At 48.2% G+C, this 17,140-nt stretch overlaps 1 protein-coding gene and 1 pseudogene across 6 annotated transcripts in view; one reads left to right on the top strand and one right to left on the bottom strand.

The window, feature by feature from the left end:
- The window catches only part of LRRC9 (leucine rich repeat containing 9), a 667,090-nt gene that overhangs the window by 64,497 nt on the left and 585,453 nt on the right, over positions 1-17,140 (top strand). The gene's annotated exons all lie outside the window — the stretch shown is intronic.
- LOC134981744 (5S ribosomal RNA) lies at positions 9,588-9,706 on the bottom strand (annotated as a pseudogene).

The following is a 17,140-nucleotide window of genomic DNA, read 5'->3' as shown; positions in this document are numbered from 1 at the left end:
CACTATATCCTTCAAGACACGTCCCCCTCCTCGCTGTTGCCCTTCGGATCAGGTGAAGGCAACAACTCTCAGTTCAGTGGTACAATCCCTCCTGGACACCGGAGTGGTAGTGCCGGTGCCTCTGGCTCAGAGGGGCAGGGGGTACTATTCAATGCTGTTCCTAGTCCCCAAACCGAATGGTTCCTCCCGGCCCATTCTCAACCTCAAATCTTTGAACAAGTTTGTGAGGGTCTCCAAGTTTCGTATGGAGACCTTTTGCTCTATTGTCCTGGCTTTGGAACCAGGGGACTATATGGTATCCCGGAATACACAGAATGCTTACCTGCATATTCCTATTGCCATGTCACATCAGCAATACCTGCGGTTTGCTATTGGCAATTTCCATGACCAATTCCAGGCATTATTGTTTGATCTAACCACGGCTCCACAAATTTTTTACCAAGGTCTTGGCAGTAATGACGGCTTCACTCTGCCATCGGAGCATACAGATCCTGCCGTATCTGGAAGACTTGCTGATCCTGGCCAATTTCCCAGAAGTTTTCCTCCGTCATTTGGATCTGATGGTCCAGTTTCTGCAAGCCCACGGGTGGCTCATCAAGTGGAAGAAATCATCCCTGGTGCCTGCCCAGAGCATGGTGCATCTGGGAGCGTTGTTGGACACACACAACCAGAGGTTGTTTTTGTCACAGGAGAAAGTCCTGAAGCTTCAGGACAAGATACGTTGCTTCCTCTCTCGTCCACGTGTGTCGATACACTTGGCGATGCAAGTACTAGGCCTCATGTTGTCAGCTTTCGACATGGTGGAGTATGCTCAGTTTCATTCCCGCCCTCTGCAGAAACTGATTCTTGCCAAGTGGGATGGCCTGCCTCACCGGATCAGATCTCAAATGATCTCCTTGTCTCCAGAGGTCCGTCTGTCACTGACCTGGTGGCTGCAGGACCAACAATTGAGCAGGGGTCATCCCTTCTGGATCACCAACTGGGTACTTCTGACGATGGATGCCAGTCTGAGGGGTTGGGGCGCGGTGTTGGAGCAACACGCTCTTCAGAGTCGGTGGACCAGGGAGGAGTCTCTTCTCCCGATAAACATTCTGGAATTGCAGGCAGTGTTCAATGCTCTGAAACTGGCCCAGCATCTGTTACTGAACAGACCTGTTCAAGTACAGTCAGACAGCGCTACCACGGTGGCGTACAAAAATCATCAAGGCAGCACTCAAAGCCGCATGGCAGTGATGGAGGTGTCAAAGATTCTTCAATGGTCTGAACGCCATATGCCAGCCGTATCGGCAGTGTTCATTCCGGGGGTCCTCAACTGGGAAGCAGACTTCCTCAGTCGCAGGATGTACACGCCAGAGAGTGGAGCCTTCATCCAGAAGTATTTCAACTCCTAGTGGACAAGTGGGGCCTACCAGATGTAGACCTGATGGCGTCTCGACACAATCACAAGGTTCCGGTCTTCGAAGCAAGAACAAGGGATCCTCAAGCAGCGTTCGTGGACGCACTTACAATTCCATGGAACTTTCGGCTGCCGTATGTGTTCCCTCCGGTGTCACTCCTGCCCAGAGTGTCACAACTGAGGGCCTGAGCTGACGGAAGGCAGCCTCAGTTGTAGGGGCTGAGATGTACCGGAACCTGAAAGGTTGTATCAGACCCCTGGACATGTAAGTAACATGAAGAGAAACCGCCCGAAGGCGTGACCACGACAACTTGAGTAAAAGTCAATGATATTTATTTATGACAAACTCCATGCATCACAGTAGCAGTAAAAAGAAACATAAAAATCAGCAGAGAAATAATAATACAGTTCCTGGGTACTACAGGGTGGCAGGGGCCACAGAGCTCTGGTGGTATGAGACAGTTCTTATTATCTGCAAGTTGGAAAGTCCTTACCAGGCTCAACTGTAGCAATGAGGAAAGCCCAGGGTCGTACCAGCTGGTGTTCCAGGGAAAGCTGGACTGCTGTAGATAAAATGCTGCTGTGGGTACTGGTTAGAACCAGACAGGTGTTGGCACGGAGTGGATACTGGCTGGAACCAGTTAAATAATAAATAAAGCTTGAGAGCGATGCAATATAAATGAAATGTAGAATTTGAGAGCGGAGAAATAATAATACCGGTGGAGAGTGGTAAACTGCAGAAAGGACACCGGCCCTTTAAGAGAAGCTGTACACTGCTGGAAGCTGAGCTGGAAGCAGGTGATGTTTTAGCTGGAAACAGGTGAGTCCAGAATGGATCGGAGAGTCAGGCTACACCGCAGATGGAATGCTGGTGCGGGTCTCTATAGCAGAAGTCTGGAGACAGGAGCTGGAACCTGGAAGACAATCACAGGAGAGAGACAAACTGGAACTAGGTTTGACAACCAAAGCACTGACGCCTTCCTTGCTCAGGCACAACCTATTTATACCTGCAGCAAGGAAGGCATTGGCTAGGCAATTATGCAAATTAATAATACTGACAACGGATTGGTAGGAATGATCAGCTGACAAAATCCAAGATGGCTGCGCCCATGCAGACACTTGGAGGGAAGTTTGGATTGTACTCCATGTGGTCTGGAAAACAGTAATGGCGGCGCCGGCCACCGGAGACAGGAGATGCCAGGCTGACAGATGCACATCCGACCACGCGGACACAGCGGAGGCCGCGGCTGACGTAATCGCCACTCTGAATGCAGAAGCTCAGGGACGGCGGCGGAGGCCGCGGGAGACGCCATGCCAGATGTATAAGGCGTTACTGTGACTGCGTCCAGAGAGACAGGAGAGGATGCGGGAATGTGCACATCAGGATAACAGATGGGATCCGGTCCTGGAGCGCTGAGCCAACCTTAGGAGGCATCTGATAGGTAAGAAATGGCGTCCAGATACCCGGATCGTGACACAGAGTAGTGCGGAAGTTCAAGCAAGAAGGGGGAATCCTTCTAATAGCTCCAGCATGGCCCAGACGGCATTGGTTCTCAGACCTTCAGGGTCTTTCGATAGAGCGTCCTCTTCTGCTTCCGCAATGACCAGACCTCCTCGTTCAAGAGCACTTGTGTTTACCAGGATTTGGCCTGACTGGCTTTGACGGCGTGGCTCTTGAAGCTACCGTAATGAGGGCCAAAGGATTTTCTGAGGCGGTCATTCAAACTATGTTGAAGGCCGGTAAGCCGGCTTCTGCTCGGATTTATCATAGGGTCTGGAATTCTTACTTTGCTTGGTGCGCATCTAACAATCATGACGCTTACAAGTTTAGTACGGCTAAACTTTTGGCCTTTCTACAACAAGACTGGTAAAATGATGAGCGCTAGGAGAACAAATTAAAACTATGTGGCACCTGTAAAAAAGATTTTTGTTAGCGTATGTTTACAGCTCTTTTTAAGAGCTTTGTATGCGGTAAGCACAGTCCATGAGAGATCTAGCTTTCCCTACCTCACTACCAGTCCACGGGATTCCTCAGCCTTATGTTTGTTATTTTTGTTATTCTTAATATTCTTTTCATAACAATACTGATATAAATGGATTCACAGTGGCACCTGTATAAATTTAATTTTGAAAGATTCAATCTGCCCCATAGAAAGTAATGTGGCAATTTTACCATGCGGTTCCCGCATATTTTACATCACTTCCGGTCCGGAAGTAACCGGAAGTGACACGTTTTCCGTTTTTGGACTAATAAAGTTTTATGTATAAAAAGGACTCATTTCTACCAAATATCCTACCTTGATGAAGTGCTAGTAAAAGCACGAAACGCGTTGGTGGATAGCGGTATCACGAAGACACACTGCCGCCAGAGAGATCAGACGCCGCCGAGTGACGTTATCCGCTGAAACCCCGCCACACTCCGCCTCCCCGCTGGACGCAGCGGTGGAGGAGAAGAACATCTACACCACGGACAGCTATTAATACCATCAGGCTGAGGAATCCCGTGGACTGGTAGTGAGGTAGGGAAAGCTAGATCTCTCATGGACTGTGCTTACCGCATACAAAGCTCTTAAAAAGAGCTGTAAACATACGCTAACAAAAATCTTTTTTACAGGTGCCACATAGTCTTAATTTGTTCTCCTAGCGCTCATCATTTTACCAGTCTTATTATTATTTTATTTGAGCCGCTGTAATAACACAAAAGCGCATGAAACACTATAATTCCTTTCTACAACAAGGCCTGGACTTGGGCCTTCGTCTGGCCTCCATCAAGGTTCATATTTCTGCCTTGTCGGTTTGGTTTCAGTTTAAAATTGCGACCTTACCTGATGTGCATACGTTCACTCGGTGTGTTGCGGATCAAAACCTCCTTATGTCTTGCCGGTGGCTCCTTGGGACTTGTCAGTGGTTCTGGAGGCGTTGCGAGGGTCTCCATTTGAGCCTCTTGAATCTGCAGACCTTAAGTGGCTTTCTCTTAAGGTGTTGTTTCTGCTGGCTATTGCTTCTGCTAGACGGGTGTCGGATTTGTGTGCCTTGTCTTGTAGGTCACCATATCTGATTTTTCACCGTGATCGGGCGGTTCTTAGAACACGTCCCGGATATTTACCAAAGGTGGTGTCTTCTTTCCACCTTAATCAGGAGATTGTGATTCCGGCCTATGCCTCTCCTGATTTGTCTTCCAAAGAACGGTCTTTGGATGTGGTACGGGCACGCCGTATCTACGTGAAGAGAACGGCCTCCATCAGGAAGTCGGATTCTCTTTGTTCTGTTTGGTTTTCACAAACGTGGCTGGCCTGCTCACAAGCAGACCCTGGCCAGATGGATTAGAATGGTGATTGCTTATGCGCAGGCTGTACTTCTAGCTCCTGCTACTATCAAGGCCCATTCTACCCAGTCTGTTAGACCTTCTTGGGCAGCCTGCCGTGGGGCGTCCCTAGAACAAATGTGCATGGCGGCTACGTGGTCCTCAGAGAACACGTTCATCAGGTTCTATGCCTTTGATACTTCCGCCTCCCAGGATGCTTCCTTTGGACGCCGGGTTCTTGTGCCCGCTACAGTGTGTCCCCTCCCATAAGGAATTGCTTTAGGACATCCCCAATGTCATTCCCTGTGGAATACCTGTGTACTCCGCAGCAGAAAACGAGATTTATGGTAAGAACTTACCTTTGTTAAATCTTTCTGCGAGGTACACTGGGCTCCACAGGGCGCCCACCCTGACGCACTTAGCTTCTTTGGGTTGGTATGGCATTAGCCGCTGACACCCTCTCCTGTCGTGAGTGTGTGGTGTTTGTGGGCTACTAACAGTTGTCGTATCTTTTACCTGCTACTGCATTGGCCTGGTTAACAAAAACTGAGCTCCTGTGCACGAAGGCGGGGTTATAGTGGAGGTGGCGCTAGGCATTCTGGAAACAGTCAAAGCTTTGAGCCTGTTGGTGCCTCGGATCAAGATCCTACTCTACACCCCAATGTCATTCCCTGTGGAGCCCAGTATACCTCGCAGAAAGATATTTAACAACAGTAAGTTCTTAACGTAAATCTCGTTTTTTAATATGTCATATTTGTTTTTAATGTAGCTGACCACTCCCCCTGTATGAAGCCACGCCCCTATTGCCGCCCGCAAAAAAAACCCTGAACCGGCCCTGGTTAGTTCTGCAGTGGGTGAAATATATGACATGCATAAAAGAATGGATAACTTGCCAAGCTTCCAAAAAGAGTCAAGATAACAAGATAGTGTTGAAAATATGTTAGTAGCTGTAAGCATAGTATAGGAGGCTATTATAAGCTGTCACAGGGTCAAATTTTACAACTTTCTTTGGGATCAATTCTATGCAAATTGAATAGCGCTGGGAGGAAGCTATTCAATTCAGTGCAATGTTATGCCGGCATTGAGGATTTCTTCTCGCACCCCTCGAAATCCGACACAACTCATGACATGCTGTTTTCTGCGCTTAGCACACCAGAAACAGCATCGTGCCCGGCACTTAACCCAGATTATGCCGGTTCTCACAACTAAACACCATGTTTAAAACCACTTAACTGACGATTTTTCCCTTCAAAATCATTCATGGCATTGTTTTTTAAACATTTTTTTATTTTAAGTAGTTTAAAAAGTATTTTTTTTTAAATATTTAAATATTATATTATGCACATATGCAGAACGGATCTCCTCCTCAAAAACTGGAGGACACAGTGCGGCAGTGCAGTCGCATGTGATCTGACCATGCCAGTTAAGTGGCCGTCATTCTCTGACTTAACATCGCGTTGAATTGAATCGACCCCTTTAAGTTTTATTAATGATTGAAGAATGATAGCCAGCATTTCTATTTCAGAAATAAAACTGTTTTGATTATTTTAGGGTATATCTAAATGTATCTATTGTGATTTATAAGTGTTTATATACAAAAAGTAAAATATGGGTAAAAAAAATATTTGCAACTCCCATCTGCAATTAAACAAACACTCATCCAGGGCTGCCCATCAGGGGGCCCAGTCAGCATACTCGGCTGGCAGGTTTGGACCTAGACAGACTGGCAAAGTTTGTGCCCCCAGCACCTGATCCGGGGGGCAGCGAGGGTGGGACGGGCAAAAAGTTATTAGCATGCCACTGTTCTTATCAGTACAACACTTCAACATTCATGTCTTTAAAGCCATTTTTCTATTTAGAGAAAATTACTTGAAAAATGACCTGTCTTTATTGACCATATTTTATGGTTTAAACATCTTTGAATAAATTATTCTTCATTTGCAAGGGGTGTTCCACAGGTACTGCACTATGGGGGCTATTCAGTGATGGACGCATTTGCTGGGAATGCGCCGATCGGATGATTTTGGCCGTTTGCACATGTGCAGCATTTGCAGTATGTATGTATTCACATTGCGATCGCTTCCCAGAATCGAGAAACCGCTCGGGGGTGGCGACCCAGCATTGGGGGGGAAGGGGGGGCAGAGCAGGTAACTCAGGCATGTCATGGGCATTTTTCGGGGCAGACTGATGATGTCACCTACATTTCCTGCAACAGGAAACATGGCGGCAGTGCTCTTGTATACGCAGCCTGGCTGCGTATACAGGGGTCGTCCTCTATTTCCCGAATCTGCAATGTGATCTTAATGTAATTGCGATGGCAATGCAGGGTGGCACCATATATGCTGGGCAGCCTTGCCCCGTGCTGGGTGGCCCCCAGCATGTAAGCTGATCCTAAGCAGTTTTTGCTAATTTAGTAAAAACTGCTAAGGACTCTGAATAACCCCTGACATTTTTACAATAAAATGTAGAACTTTTCTTTCTAGTCATTACCTTCTCTGGAGGTGTGAACTAAAGTATAAGCCACTATCTCCCCCATTGAAACACTTTACTTGGATTCCTAATCGAATAGCAAAATGTTGTGTTGCAGGTGTCACAACTGAGGGCCTGAGCTGACAGGAGGAAGCCTCAGTTGTAGGGGCTGGGGTGAAGCTAAACTTCTGAGGTTTTATCAGACCCCTGGACATACGAGTAGGATGTAGAAAGGTTGCCCGAAGGCGTGACCATGACAACCAGGATCAAAAGTCAATAAGTATTTATTAACAGAACTCCATGTAATCACAGCAGTAATAAGTCAACGAAGATATACAGCAGATTTGGTAAAAACAGTTCCTGGAGAACTACGGGTTGGCAACGGCCACAGGGTACTGGTAGCAGTAGGTACAGTTCTTTATGTCCCAGAGATGGCATGTCCTTACCAGACCCGTCCGTAGTATGAGGTATAGCCAAGGAACACACCAGCAGATGTTTCACTGGAAGCTGGTAGCACTGTAGTTGAGGTAGCTGCTGAGGACGCTGGATGGAACCAGCCAGGTGTTAAGACATGGAGTAGATGCTGGATGGAACCAGCCAGATAGTAGAATGAAGCTAGGGAGCGAAGATGTAGAAACCGATGGTTTGCAGGTACCAATGGTATGCAGGTAACCGATGGTATGCGGGTAACCGCTGGAAAAGCACCGGCTCTTTAAGAAAACTGATCACTGCTGGAAGCTGACCGCTGGAAGCAGATGAGACTGTAGCCGGAGACTGGAGCAATCACAGGAGACTATAGAGTCAGGCTGCCCCGCAAGGTGGTAGGCTGGTGCGGGTCTCTTAGTGGAATCTGGAAACAGGAGCTGGATACCTGGAATGGAAACAACCACAGGAGAGAGAGCACTGACGATTTCCTGGTTCAGGCTCAATCCCTTTATACCCTTAGGTATGCAGGGATTGGATGAGCAATTAAGCACACTTCAGCGGAGCTATGGATTGGAGGACAGGATCATGTGACTAGAACTAAGATGGCTGCGCCCATACCGGCCAGTGGAGGGAAACCTTGTTTGTAACACCACATGGAGATTCCTCTGTAATGGCGGCGGTGAACACAGAGAACGCCGACTTGCGTCTCAGACCTCCAGCGCGGACGGCCGCAGTAGATGAGGAGTGCCACATAACCTGTAATGCATTGAGAATACAAAGACGATGCCCGAGGCCCCGCCGGCAGGTGACGCCATGCCAGTCGCCCGGGCACTGGAAGGACAATATCCACGGACCAGCAGAGATGAGACGTGACATATGAATGCTAGCAACACAGCTGGGAACCGGGCCTAGGACACTGAGCCTGCCACAGGAGACACCTGAAAGGTAAATAATGGCGTCCAGATACCCGGATCGTGACAGCAGGTTTTAAATTTTCTATATTTTTTTTGTCCACCGGCAGGGTCCACCGGTTATCCACAGGATAACATTGGGATATGATGACGCGACACCTCTTTCTGCACATGTTATATCTTCCCCCCTGCAGTGCACATGGTTTTGCCCAACTGCTAACAAATTTGCTGCTGTGATCAACTCTGAATTAGGCCCTAAGAGGATTATTCCGTCCCGACCGCATGCTGCAATTGTAAGCAGCGGTGCGATCAGGTCTGAACTGTGCAATGCGCAGGCGCATGGTTGCCCGGCGACGGGAACCACTGAGCAGAGTGGGACCTTATGAAGAACGCGATCGCAGGGTGATTGACAGCAAGAAGGCGTTTCTGGGTGGCAACTGATTGTTTTTTGGGAGTGCCGTGGAAAATGCAGGCGTGTCCAGGCGTTTGCAGGGTGGGTGTCTGACGTCAATTCCAGGACCTGACAGGCTGAAGTGATCGCAGTGGCTGAGTAAGTTCAGAGCTATTGACACAGGAGAAAAAGAGAGACTCTGTGTTGGGGCACTCTTAATGTAATAAAACTTAACTTTTAATTAAACATGGTAAAAGGATTATACACAAACAAACACACAAAACAACATACAGAGGTTTTAGAATTTCACCTCCATGTCTAATATCATAAATTCTTAATCGAATAAATGTGAGTACACTCAGAGAACTAAACGTTCTTAGGTGACAGTATATATAAGTACTCCTGAGGTGAAGATAGCAGAATAAAAATATTGAATAGATATCAAGTAAAATAACAATTGGGATATCAGTGAATATCCAAACAGGATAAAGGTAAGAGACAGTGGCATATATCAAAATAATTATGATTGTAGTAATAGTCCAATATTTGGTGCCAACTGTGACACCATCTCCTGGTATAAGCTAATTTGCTGCGTATGGATCTAATGTCAAAAAGTGTATAGTCTAAAACAGATTGGTAAGAGTCAAAGGTTACTCCAACACTTCTGCTTTTCGCACAGGATAAGGAGTGTTGTTACTGCACCCAATATTCCCTAGAGGTCTCCCATCTAGGTACTAATTGGACTTTTCACTGCTTTGCTTCCAAGATCATACGAGATTGGGCGTAGGCAGTGAAATATGGCAGAAATTGCTCATAGGTTGCAAATGAGAGAGTGTATGGTTATTGGCACATACCGAGATTAGAAGTACTTCTGCTGTCCAACAATAACCTATGTTAGTAAACCAATTAGCAGTGAGTGCAGTGCACCTATAGTCAGTTATATCGTTTCTACTTTGTAGGATATATCTATTGCAATTCTTTGGTAATTGGTAAGGCTCTTAGATAACAATCTCCCAGATGTCAGTAATCCAAATAGAAATGAGTGCAGTGCACCTAGAATCAAATATAGCGTTTCTGCTTTGTAGGGTAGATATATGGTAGTTCGTTAGAACAGAAGATTTGGATTGATAATATGTAAAGGTATCCAATGGAAGAATTGTATGAGTCAGAGGAATTACCTATTTCTCTAACGTCCTAATGGATGCTGGGGACTCCGAAAGGACCATGGGGAATAGCGGCTCCGCAGGAGACTGGGCACAAAAGTAAAAGCTTTAGGACTACCTGGTGTGCACTGGCTCCTCCCCCTATGACCCTCCTCCAAGCCTCAGTTAGATTTTTGTGCCCGAACGAGAAGGGTGCATACTAAGGGGCTCTCCTGAGCTGCTTAGAGTAAAAGTTTAAAGTAGGTTTCTCTATCGTCCTAGTGGATGCTGGGGTTCCTGAAAGGACCATGGGGGGGTAGCGGCTCCGCAGGAGACAGGGCAAAAGTAAAGCTTTACGATCAGGTGGTGTGTACTGGCTCCTCCCCCCTATGACCCTCCTCCAAGCCTCAGTTAGATTTTTGTGCCCGGCCGAGAAGGGTGCAATCTAGGTGGCTCTCCTAAAGAGCTGCTTAGAAAAGTTTAGCTTAGGTTTTTTATTTTACAGTGAGTCCTGCTGGCAACAGGATCACTGCAACGAGGGACTTAGGGGAGAAGAAGTGAACTCACCTGCGTGCAGGATGGATTGGCTTCTTGGCTACTGGACATTAGCTCCAGAGGGACGATCACAGGTACAGCCTGGATGGTCACCGGAGCCTCGCCGCCGGCCCCCTTGCAGATGCTGAAACGAGAAGAGGTCCAGAATCGGCGGCAGAAGACTCCTCAGTCTTCTTAAGGTAGCGCACAGCACTGCAGCTGTGCGCCATTTTCCTCTCAGCACACTTCACACGGCAGTCACTGAGGGTGCAGGGCGCTGGGAGGGGGGCGCCCTGGGAGGCAAATGAAAACCTTTTTTGGCTAAAAATACCTCACATATAGCCTCCGGGGGCTATATGGAGATATTTAACCCCTGCCAGAATCCACTAAAGAGCGGGAGACGAGCCCGCCGAAAAAGGGGCGGGGCCTATCTCCTCAGCACACAGCGCCATTTTCCTCACACAGCTCCGCTGGTCAGGAAGGCTCCCAGGCTCTCCCCTGCACTGCACTACAGAAACAGGGTAAAACAAGAGAGGGGGGGCAAAATTGTGGCAAAACTATATTATTAAAGCAGCTATACAGGGAGCACTTATTATAAGGCTATCCCTGTCATATATAGCGCTTTTGGTGTGTGCTGGCAAACTCTCCCTCTGTCTCCCCAAAGGGCTAGTGGGGTCCTGTCTTCGTTAAGAGCATTCCCCGTGTGTCTGCTGTGTGTCGGTACGTGTGTGTCGACATTGTATAAGGACGATATTGGTGTGGAGGCGGAGCAATTGCCAAATATGGGGATGTCACCTCCTAGGGGGTCGACACCAGAATGGATGCCTTTATTTATGGAATTACGGGATAGTGTCAACACGCTAAAGCAGTCGTTTGACGACATGAGACGGCCGGACAATCAATTAGTGCCTGTCCAGGCGCCTCAAACACCGTCAGGGGCTGTAAAACGCCCTTTGCCTCAGTCGGTCGACACAGACCCAGACAGAGGCACTGATTCCAGTGGCGACGGTGACGAATCAACCGTATTTTCTAGTAGGGCCACACGTTATATGATTTTGGCAATGAAGGAGGCGTTACATATTGCTGATACTACAGGTACCACAAAACAGGGTATCATGTGGGGTGTGAAAAAACTACCTATAGTTTTTCCTGAATCAGATGAATTAAATGAGGTGTGTGATGAAGCGTGGGTTGCCCCCGATAAAAAAATGCTAATTTCAAAGAAGTTATTGGCTTTATACCCTTTCCCGCCAGAGGTTAGGGCGCGCTGGGAAACACCTCCTAGGGTGGACAAGGCGCTCACACGCTTATCAAAACAAGTGGCGTTACCCTCTCCTGAGACGGCCGCACTTAAAGATCCAGCAGATAGGAGGATGGAAAATATCCAAAAAAGTATATACACACATACAGGTGTTATACTACGACCAGCTATAGCGACAGCCTGGATGTGCAGTGCTGGGGTAGCTTGGTCAGAGTCCCTGATTGAAAATATTGATACCCTGGATAGGGACAATGTTTTACTGTCTTTAGAGCAAATAAAGGATGCATTTCTTTATATGCGTGATGCACAGAGGGATATCTGCACACTGGCATCACGGGTAAGTGCTATGTCCATTTCGGCCAGAAGAAGTTTATGGACGCGACAGTGGTCAGGCGATGCGGACTCAAAACGGCATATGGAAGTTTTGCCGTATAAAGGGGAGGAGTTATTTGGTGTCGGTCTATCGGATTTGGTGGCCACGGCTACAGCCGGGAAATCCACCTTTTTACCTCAAGTCACTCCCCAACAGAAAAAGACACCGACTTTTCAACCGCAGCCCTTTCGTTCCTTTAAAAACAAGAGAGCAAAGGGATATTCATATCTGCCACGAGGCAGAGGAAGGGGGAAGAGACAGCAACAGGCAGCTCCTTCCCAGGAACAGAAGCCCTCCCCCGCTTCTACAAAAGCCTCAGCATGACGCTGGGGCTTCTCAAGCGGACTCGGGGGCGGTGGGGGGTCGTCTCAAGAATTTCAGCGCGCAGTGGGCTCACTCGCAGGTAGATCCCTGGATCCTGCAGATAATATCTCAGGGGTACAGGTTGGAACTAGAGACGGATCCACCTCGCCGTTTCCTGAAGTCTGCTTTACCAACGTCCCCCTCCGACAGGGTGACGGTCTTGGAAGCCATTCACAAGCTGTACTCTCAGCAGGTGATAGTCAAGGTACCCCTTTTACAACAAGGAAAGGGGTATTATTCCACTCTATTTGTGGTACCGAAGCCGGATGGCTCGGTAAGACCTATTCTAAATCTGAAATCCTTGAACCTGTACATAAAGAAGTTCAAGTTCAAGATGGAGTCACTCAGAGCAGTGATAGCGAACCTGGAAGAAGGGGACTTTATGGTATCCTTGGACATCAAGGATGCGTATCTCCACGTTCCAATTTACCCCTCACACCAGGGGTACCTCAGGTTCGTCGTACAGAACTGTCACTATCAGTTTCAGACGCTGCCGTTCGGATTGTCCACGGCACCTCGGGTCTTTACCAAGGTAATGGCCGAGATGATGATTCTTCTTCGAAGAAAAGGCGTATTAATTATCCCATACTTGGACGATCTCCTAATAAGGGCAAGGTCCAGAGAACAGCTAGAGATGGGATTAGCACTGTCTCAAGAAGTGCTAAAACAGCACGCGTGGATTCTGAATATTCCAAAATCCCAGTTAATTCCGACAACACGTCTGCTGTTCCTAGGGATGATTCTGGACACGGTTCAGAAAAAGGTTTTTCTCCCGGAGGAAAAAGCCAAGGAGTTATCCGAGCTTGTCAGGAACCTCCTAAAACCAGGAAAGGTGTCTGTACATCAATGCACAAGAGTCCTGGGAAAAATGGTGGCTTCTTACGAAGCAATTCCATTCGGCAGATTCCACGCAAGAATTTTCCAGAGGGATCTGTTGGACAAATGGTCAGGGTCGCATCTTCAGATGCACCAGCGGATAACCCTGTCTCCAAGGACAAGGGTATCTCTTCTGTGGTGGTTGCAGAGTGCTCATCTATTGGAGGGCCGCAGATTCGGCATACAGGATTGGATCCTGGTGACCACGGACGCCAGCCTGAGAGGCTGGGGAGCAGTCACACAAGGAAGAAACTTCCAGGTCGTGTGGTCGAGCCTGGAAACGTCTCTTCACATAAACATTCTGGAACTAAGAGCAATCTACAATGCTCTAAGCCAGGCAGAACCTCTGCTTCAAGGAAAACCGGTGTTGATCCAGTCGGACAACATCACGGCAGTCGCCCATGTGAACAGACAGGGCGGCACAAGAAGCAGGAGTGCAATGGCAGAAGCTGCAAGGATTCTTCGCTGGGCAGAGAATCATGTGATAGCACTGTCAGCAGTGTTCATCCCGGGAGTGGACAACTGGGAAGCAGACTTCCTCAGCAGACACGACCTTCACCCGGGAGAGTGGGGACTTCATCCAGAAGTTTTCCACATGCTGGTAAGCCGTTGGGAAAGACCAATGGTGGACATGATGGCGTCTCGCCTCAACAAAAAACTGGACAGGTATTGCGCCAGGTCAAGAGATCCGCAGGCAATAGCTGTGGACGCGCTGGTAACGCCTTGGGTGTACCAGTCGGTGTATGTGTTTCCTCCTCTGCCTCTCATACCAAAAGTATTGAGAATTATACGGCAAAGAGGCGTAAGAACGATACTAGTGGTTCCGGATTGGCCAAGAAGGACTTGGTACCCGGAACTTCAAGAGATGATCACGGAAGATCCGTGGCCTCTACCTCTGAGAAGGGACTTGCTTCAGCAGGGTCCCTGTCTGTTTCAAGACTTACCGCGGCTGCGTTTGACGGCATGGCGGTTGAACGCCGGATCCTAAAGGAAAAAGGCATGCCGGAAGAAGTCATTCCTACTTTGATTAAAGCAAGGAAGGAAGTAACCGCGCAACATTATCACCGCATTTGGCGAAAATATGTTGCGTGGTGCGAGGATCGGAGTGCTCCGACGGAGGAATTTCAACTGGGTCGATTCCTACATTTCCTGCAATCAGGATTGTCTATGGGTCTCAAATTGGGATCTATTAAGGTTCAAATTTCGGCCCTGTCGATTTTCTTCCAAAAAGAATTGGCTTCAGTTCCTGAAGTCCAGACTTTTGTTAAGGGAGTGCTGCATATACAGCCCCCTGTGGTGCCTCCAGTGGCACCGTGGGATCTCAATGTTGTTTTGGACTTTCTCAAATCTCATTGGTTTGAACCACTAAAAACTGTGGATTTGAAATATCTCACATGGAAAGTGACCATGCTACTAGCCCTGGCTTCGGCCAGGAGAGTGTCAGAACTGGCAGCTTTATCTTACAAAAGCCCATATCTGATTTTCCATTCGGACAGGGCAGAACTGCGGACTCGTCCGCATTTTCTCCCTAAGGTGGTGTCAGCATTTCATCTGAACCAACCTATTGTAGTGCCTGCGGCTACAAGCGACTTGGAGGACTCCAAGTTGTTGGACGTTGTCAGAGCTTTAAAAATATACATTTCAAGGACAGCTGGAGTCAGGAAATCTGACTCGCTGTTTATACTATATGCTCCCAACAAGTTGGGCGCTCCTGCGTCTAAGCAGACTATTGCTCGCTGGATTTGTAGTACGATTCAGCTTGCACATTCTGTGGCAGGCCTGCCACAGCCAAAATCGGTAAAAGCCCACTCCACAAGGAAGGTGGGTTCTTCTTGGGCGGCTGCCCGAGGGGTCTCGGCATTACAACTCTGCCGAGCGGCTACGTGGTCGGGGGAGAACACGTTTGTAAAATTCTACAAATTTGATACCCTGGCTAAGGAGGACCTGGAGTTCTCTCATTCGGTGCTGCAGAGTCATCCGCACTCTCCCGCCCGTTTGGGAGCTTTGGTATAATCCCCATGGTCCTTTCAGGAACCCCAGCATCCACTAGGACGATAGAGAAAATAAGAATTTACTTACCGATAATTCTATTTCTCGGAGTCCGTAGTGGATGCTGGGCGCCCATCCCAAGTGCGGATTATCTGCATTACTTGTACATAGTTACAAAAATCGGGTTATTATTGTTGTGAGCCATCCTTTCAGAGGCTCCGCTGTTATCATACTGTTAACTGGGTTCAGATCACAGGTTGTACAGTGTGATTGGTGTGGCTGGTATGAGTCTTACCCGGGATTCATAAATCCTTCCTTATTGTGTACGCTCGTCCGGGCACAGTACCTAACTGAGGCTTGGAGGAGGGTCATAGGGGGAGGAGCCAGTGCACACCACCTGATCCTAAAGCTTTACTTTTTGTGCCCTGTCTCCTGCGGAGCCGCTATTCCCCATGGTCCTTTCAGGAACCCCAGCATCCACTACGGACTCCGAGAAATAGAATTATCGGTAAGTAAATTCTTATTTTTTTATTTTCAGTGAGACCTGCTGGCAACAGGCTCACTGCACCAAGGGACTAAGGGGAGAAGAAGCGAACTCACCTGCGTGCAGAGTGGATTGGGCTTCTTAGGCTACTGGACATTAGCTCCAGAGGGACGATCACAGGCCCAGCCATGGATGGGTCCCAGAGCCGCGCCGCCGGCCCCCTTACAGAGCCAGAAGACTGAAGAGGTCCGGAAAATCGGCGGCAGAAGACGTCCTGTCTTCAATAAGGTAGCGCACAGCACCGCAGCTGTGCGCCATTGCTCTCAGCACACTTCACACTCCGGTCACTGAGGGTGCAGGGCGCTGGGGGGGGGGCGCCCTGAGACGCAATAAAGACACCTTTTTTGGCAAAAAATACATCACATATAGCTCCTGGGCTATATGGATGCATTTAACCCCTGCCAATTTTTCCATAAAAAAAGCGGGAGAAAGGCCGCCGAGAAGGGGGCGGAGCCTATCTCCTCAGCACACTGGCGCCATTTTTTCCTCACAGCTCCGTTGGAGGAAGGCTCCCTGACTCTCCCCTGCAGTCCTGAACTACAGAAACAGGGTTAAACAAGAGAGGGGGGGCACTAATTTGGCAGATAAATATATACAGCAGCTATATCAGGGAAAAACACTTATATAAGGTTATCCCTATATATATATATAGCGCTCTGGTGTGTGCTGGCAAACTCTCCCTCTGTCTCCCCAAAGGGCTAGTGGGGTCCTGTCCTCTGTCAGAGCATTCCCTGTGTGTGTGCTGTGTGTCGGTGCGTTGTGTCGACATGTATGAGGAGGAAAATGGTGTGGAGGCGAGCAATTGCCTGTGTTAGTGATGTCACCCCCTAGGGAGTCGACACCTGACTGGATGGTCTTATGGAAAGAATTACGTGATAGTGTCAGCACTTTACAAAAGACTGTTGACGACATGAGACAGCCGGCAAATCAGTTAATACCTGTACAGGCGTCTCAAACACCGTCAGGGGCTCTAAAACGCCCGTTACCTCAGGTCGATACAGACACTGACACGGACACTGACTCCAGTGTCGACGGTGAGGAAACAAACGTATTTTCCAGTAGGGCCACACGTTACATGATCACGGCAATGAAGGAGGTTTTGAACATTTCTGATACTACAAGTACCACAAAAAAGGGTATTATGTGGGGTGTGAAAAAACT

This window comes from Pseudophryne corroboree, chromosome 12 (genome assembly GCF_028390025.1).
Source record: "Pseudophryne corroboree isolate aPseCor3 chromosome 12, aPseCor3.hap2, whole genome shotgun sequence".
Taxonomy (NCBI): domain Eukaryota; kingdom Metazoa; phylum Chordata; class Amphibia; order Anura; family Myobatrachidae; genus Pseudophryne; species Pseudophryne corroboree.
The sequence above is the reverse complement of the archived record's forward strand: the minus strand, read 5'-3'. Positions and strand labels throughout refer to the sequence as shown.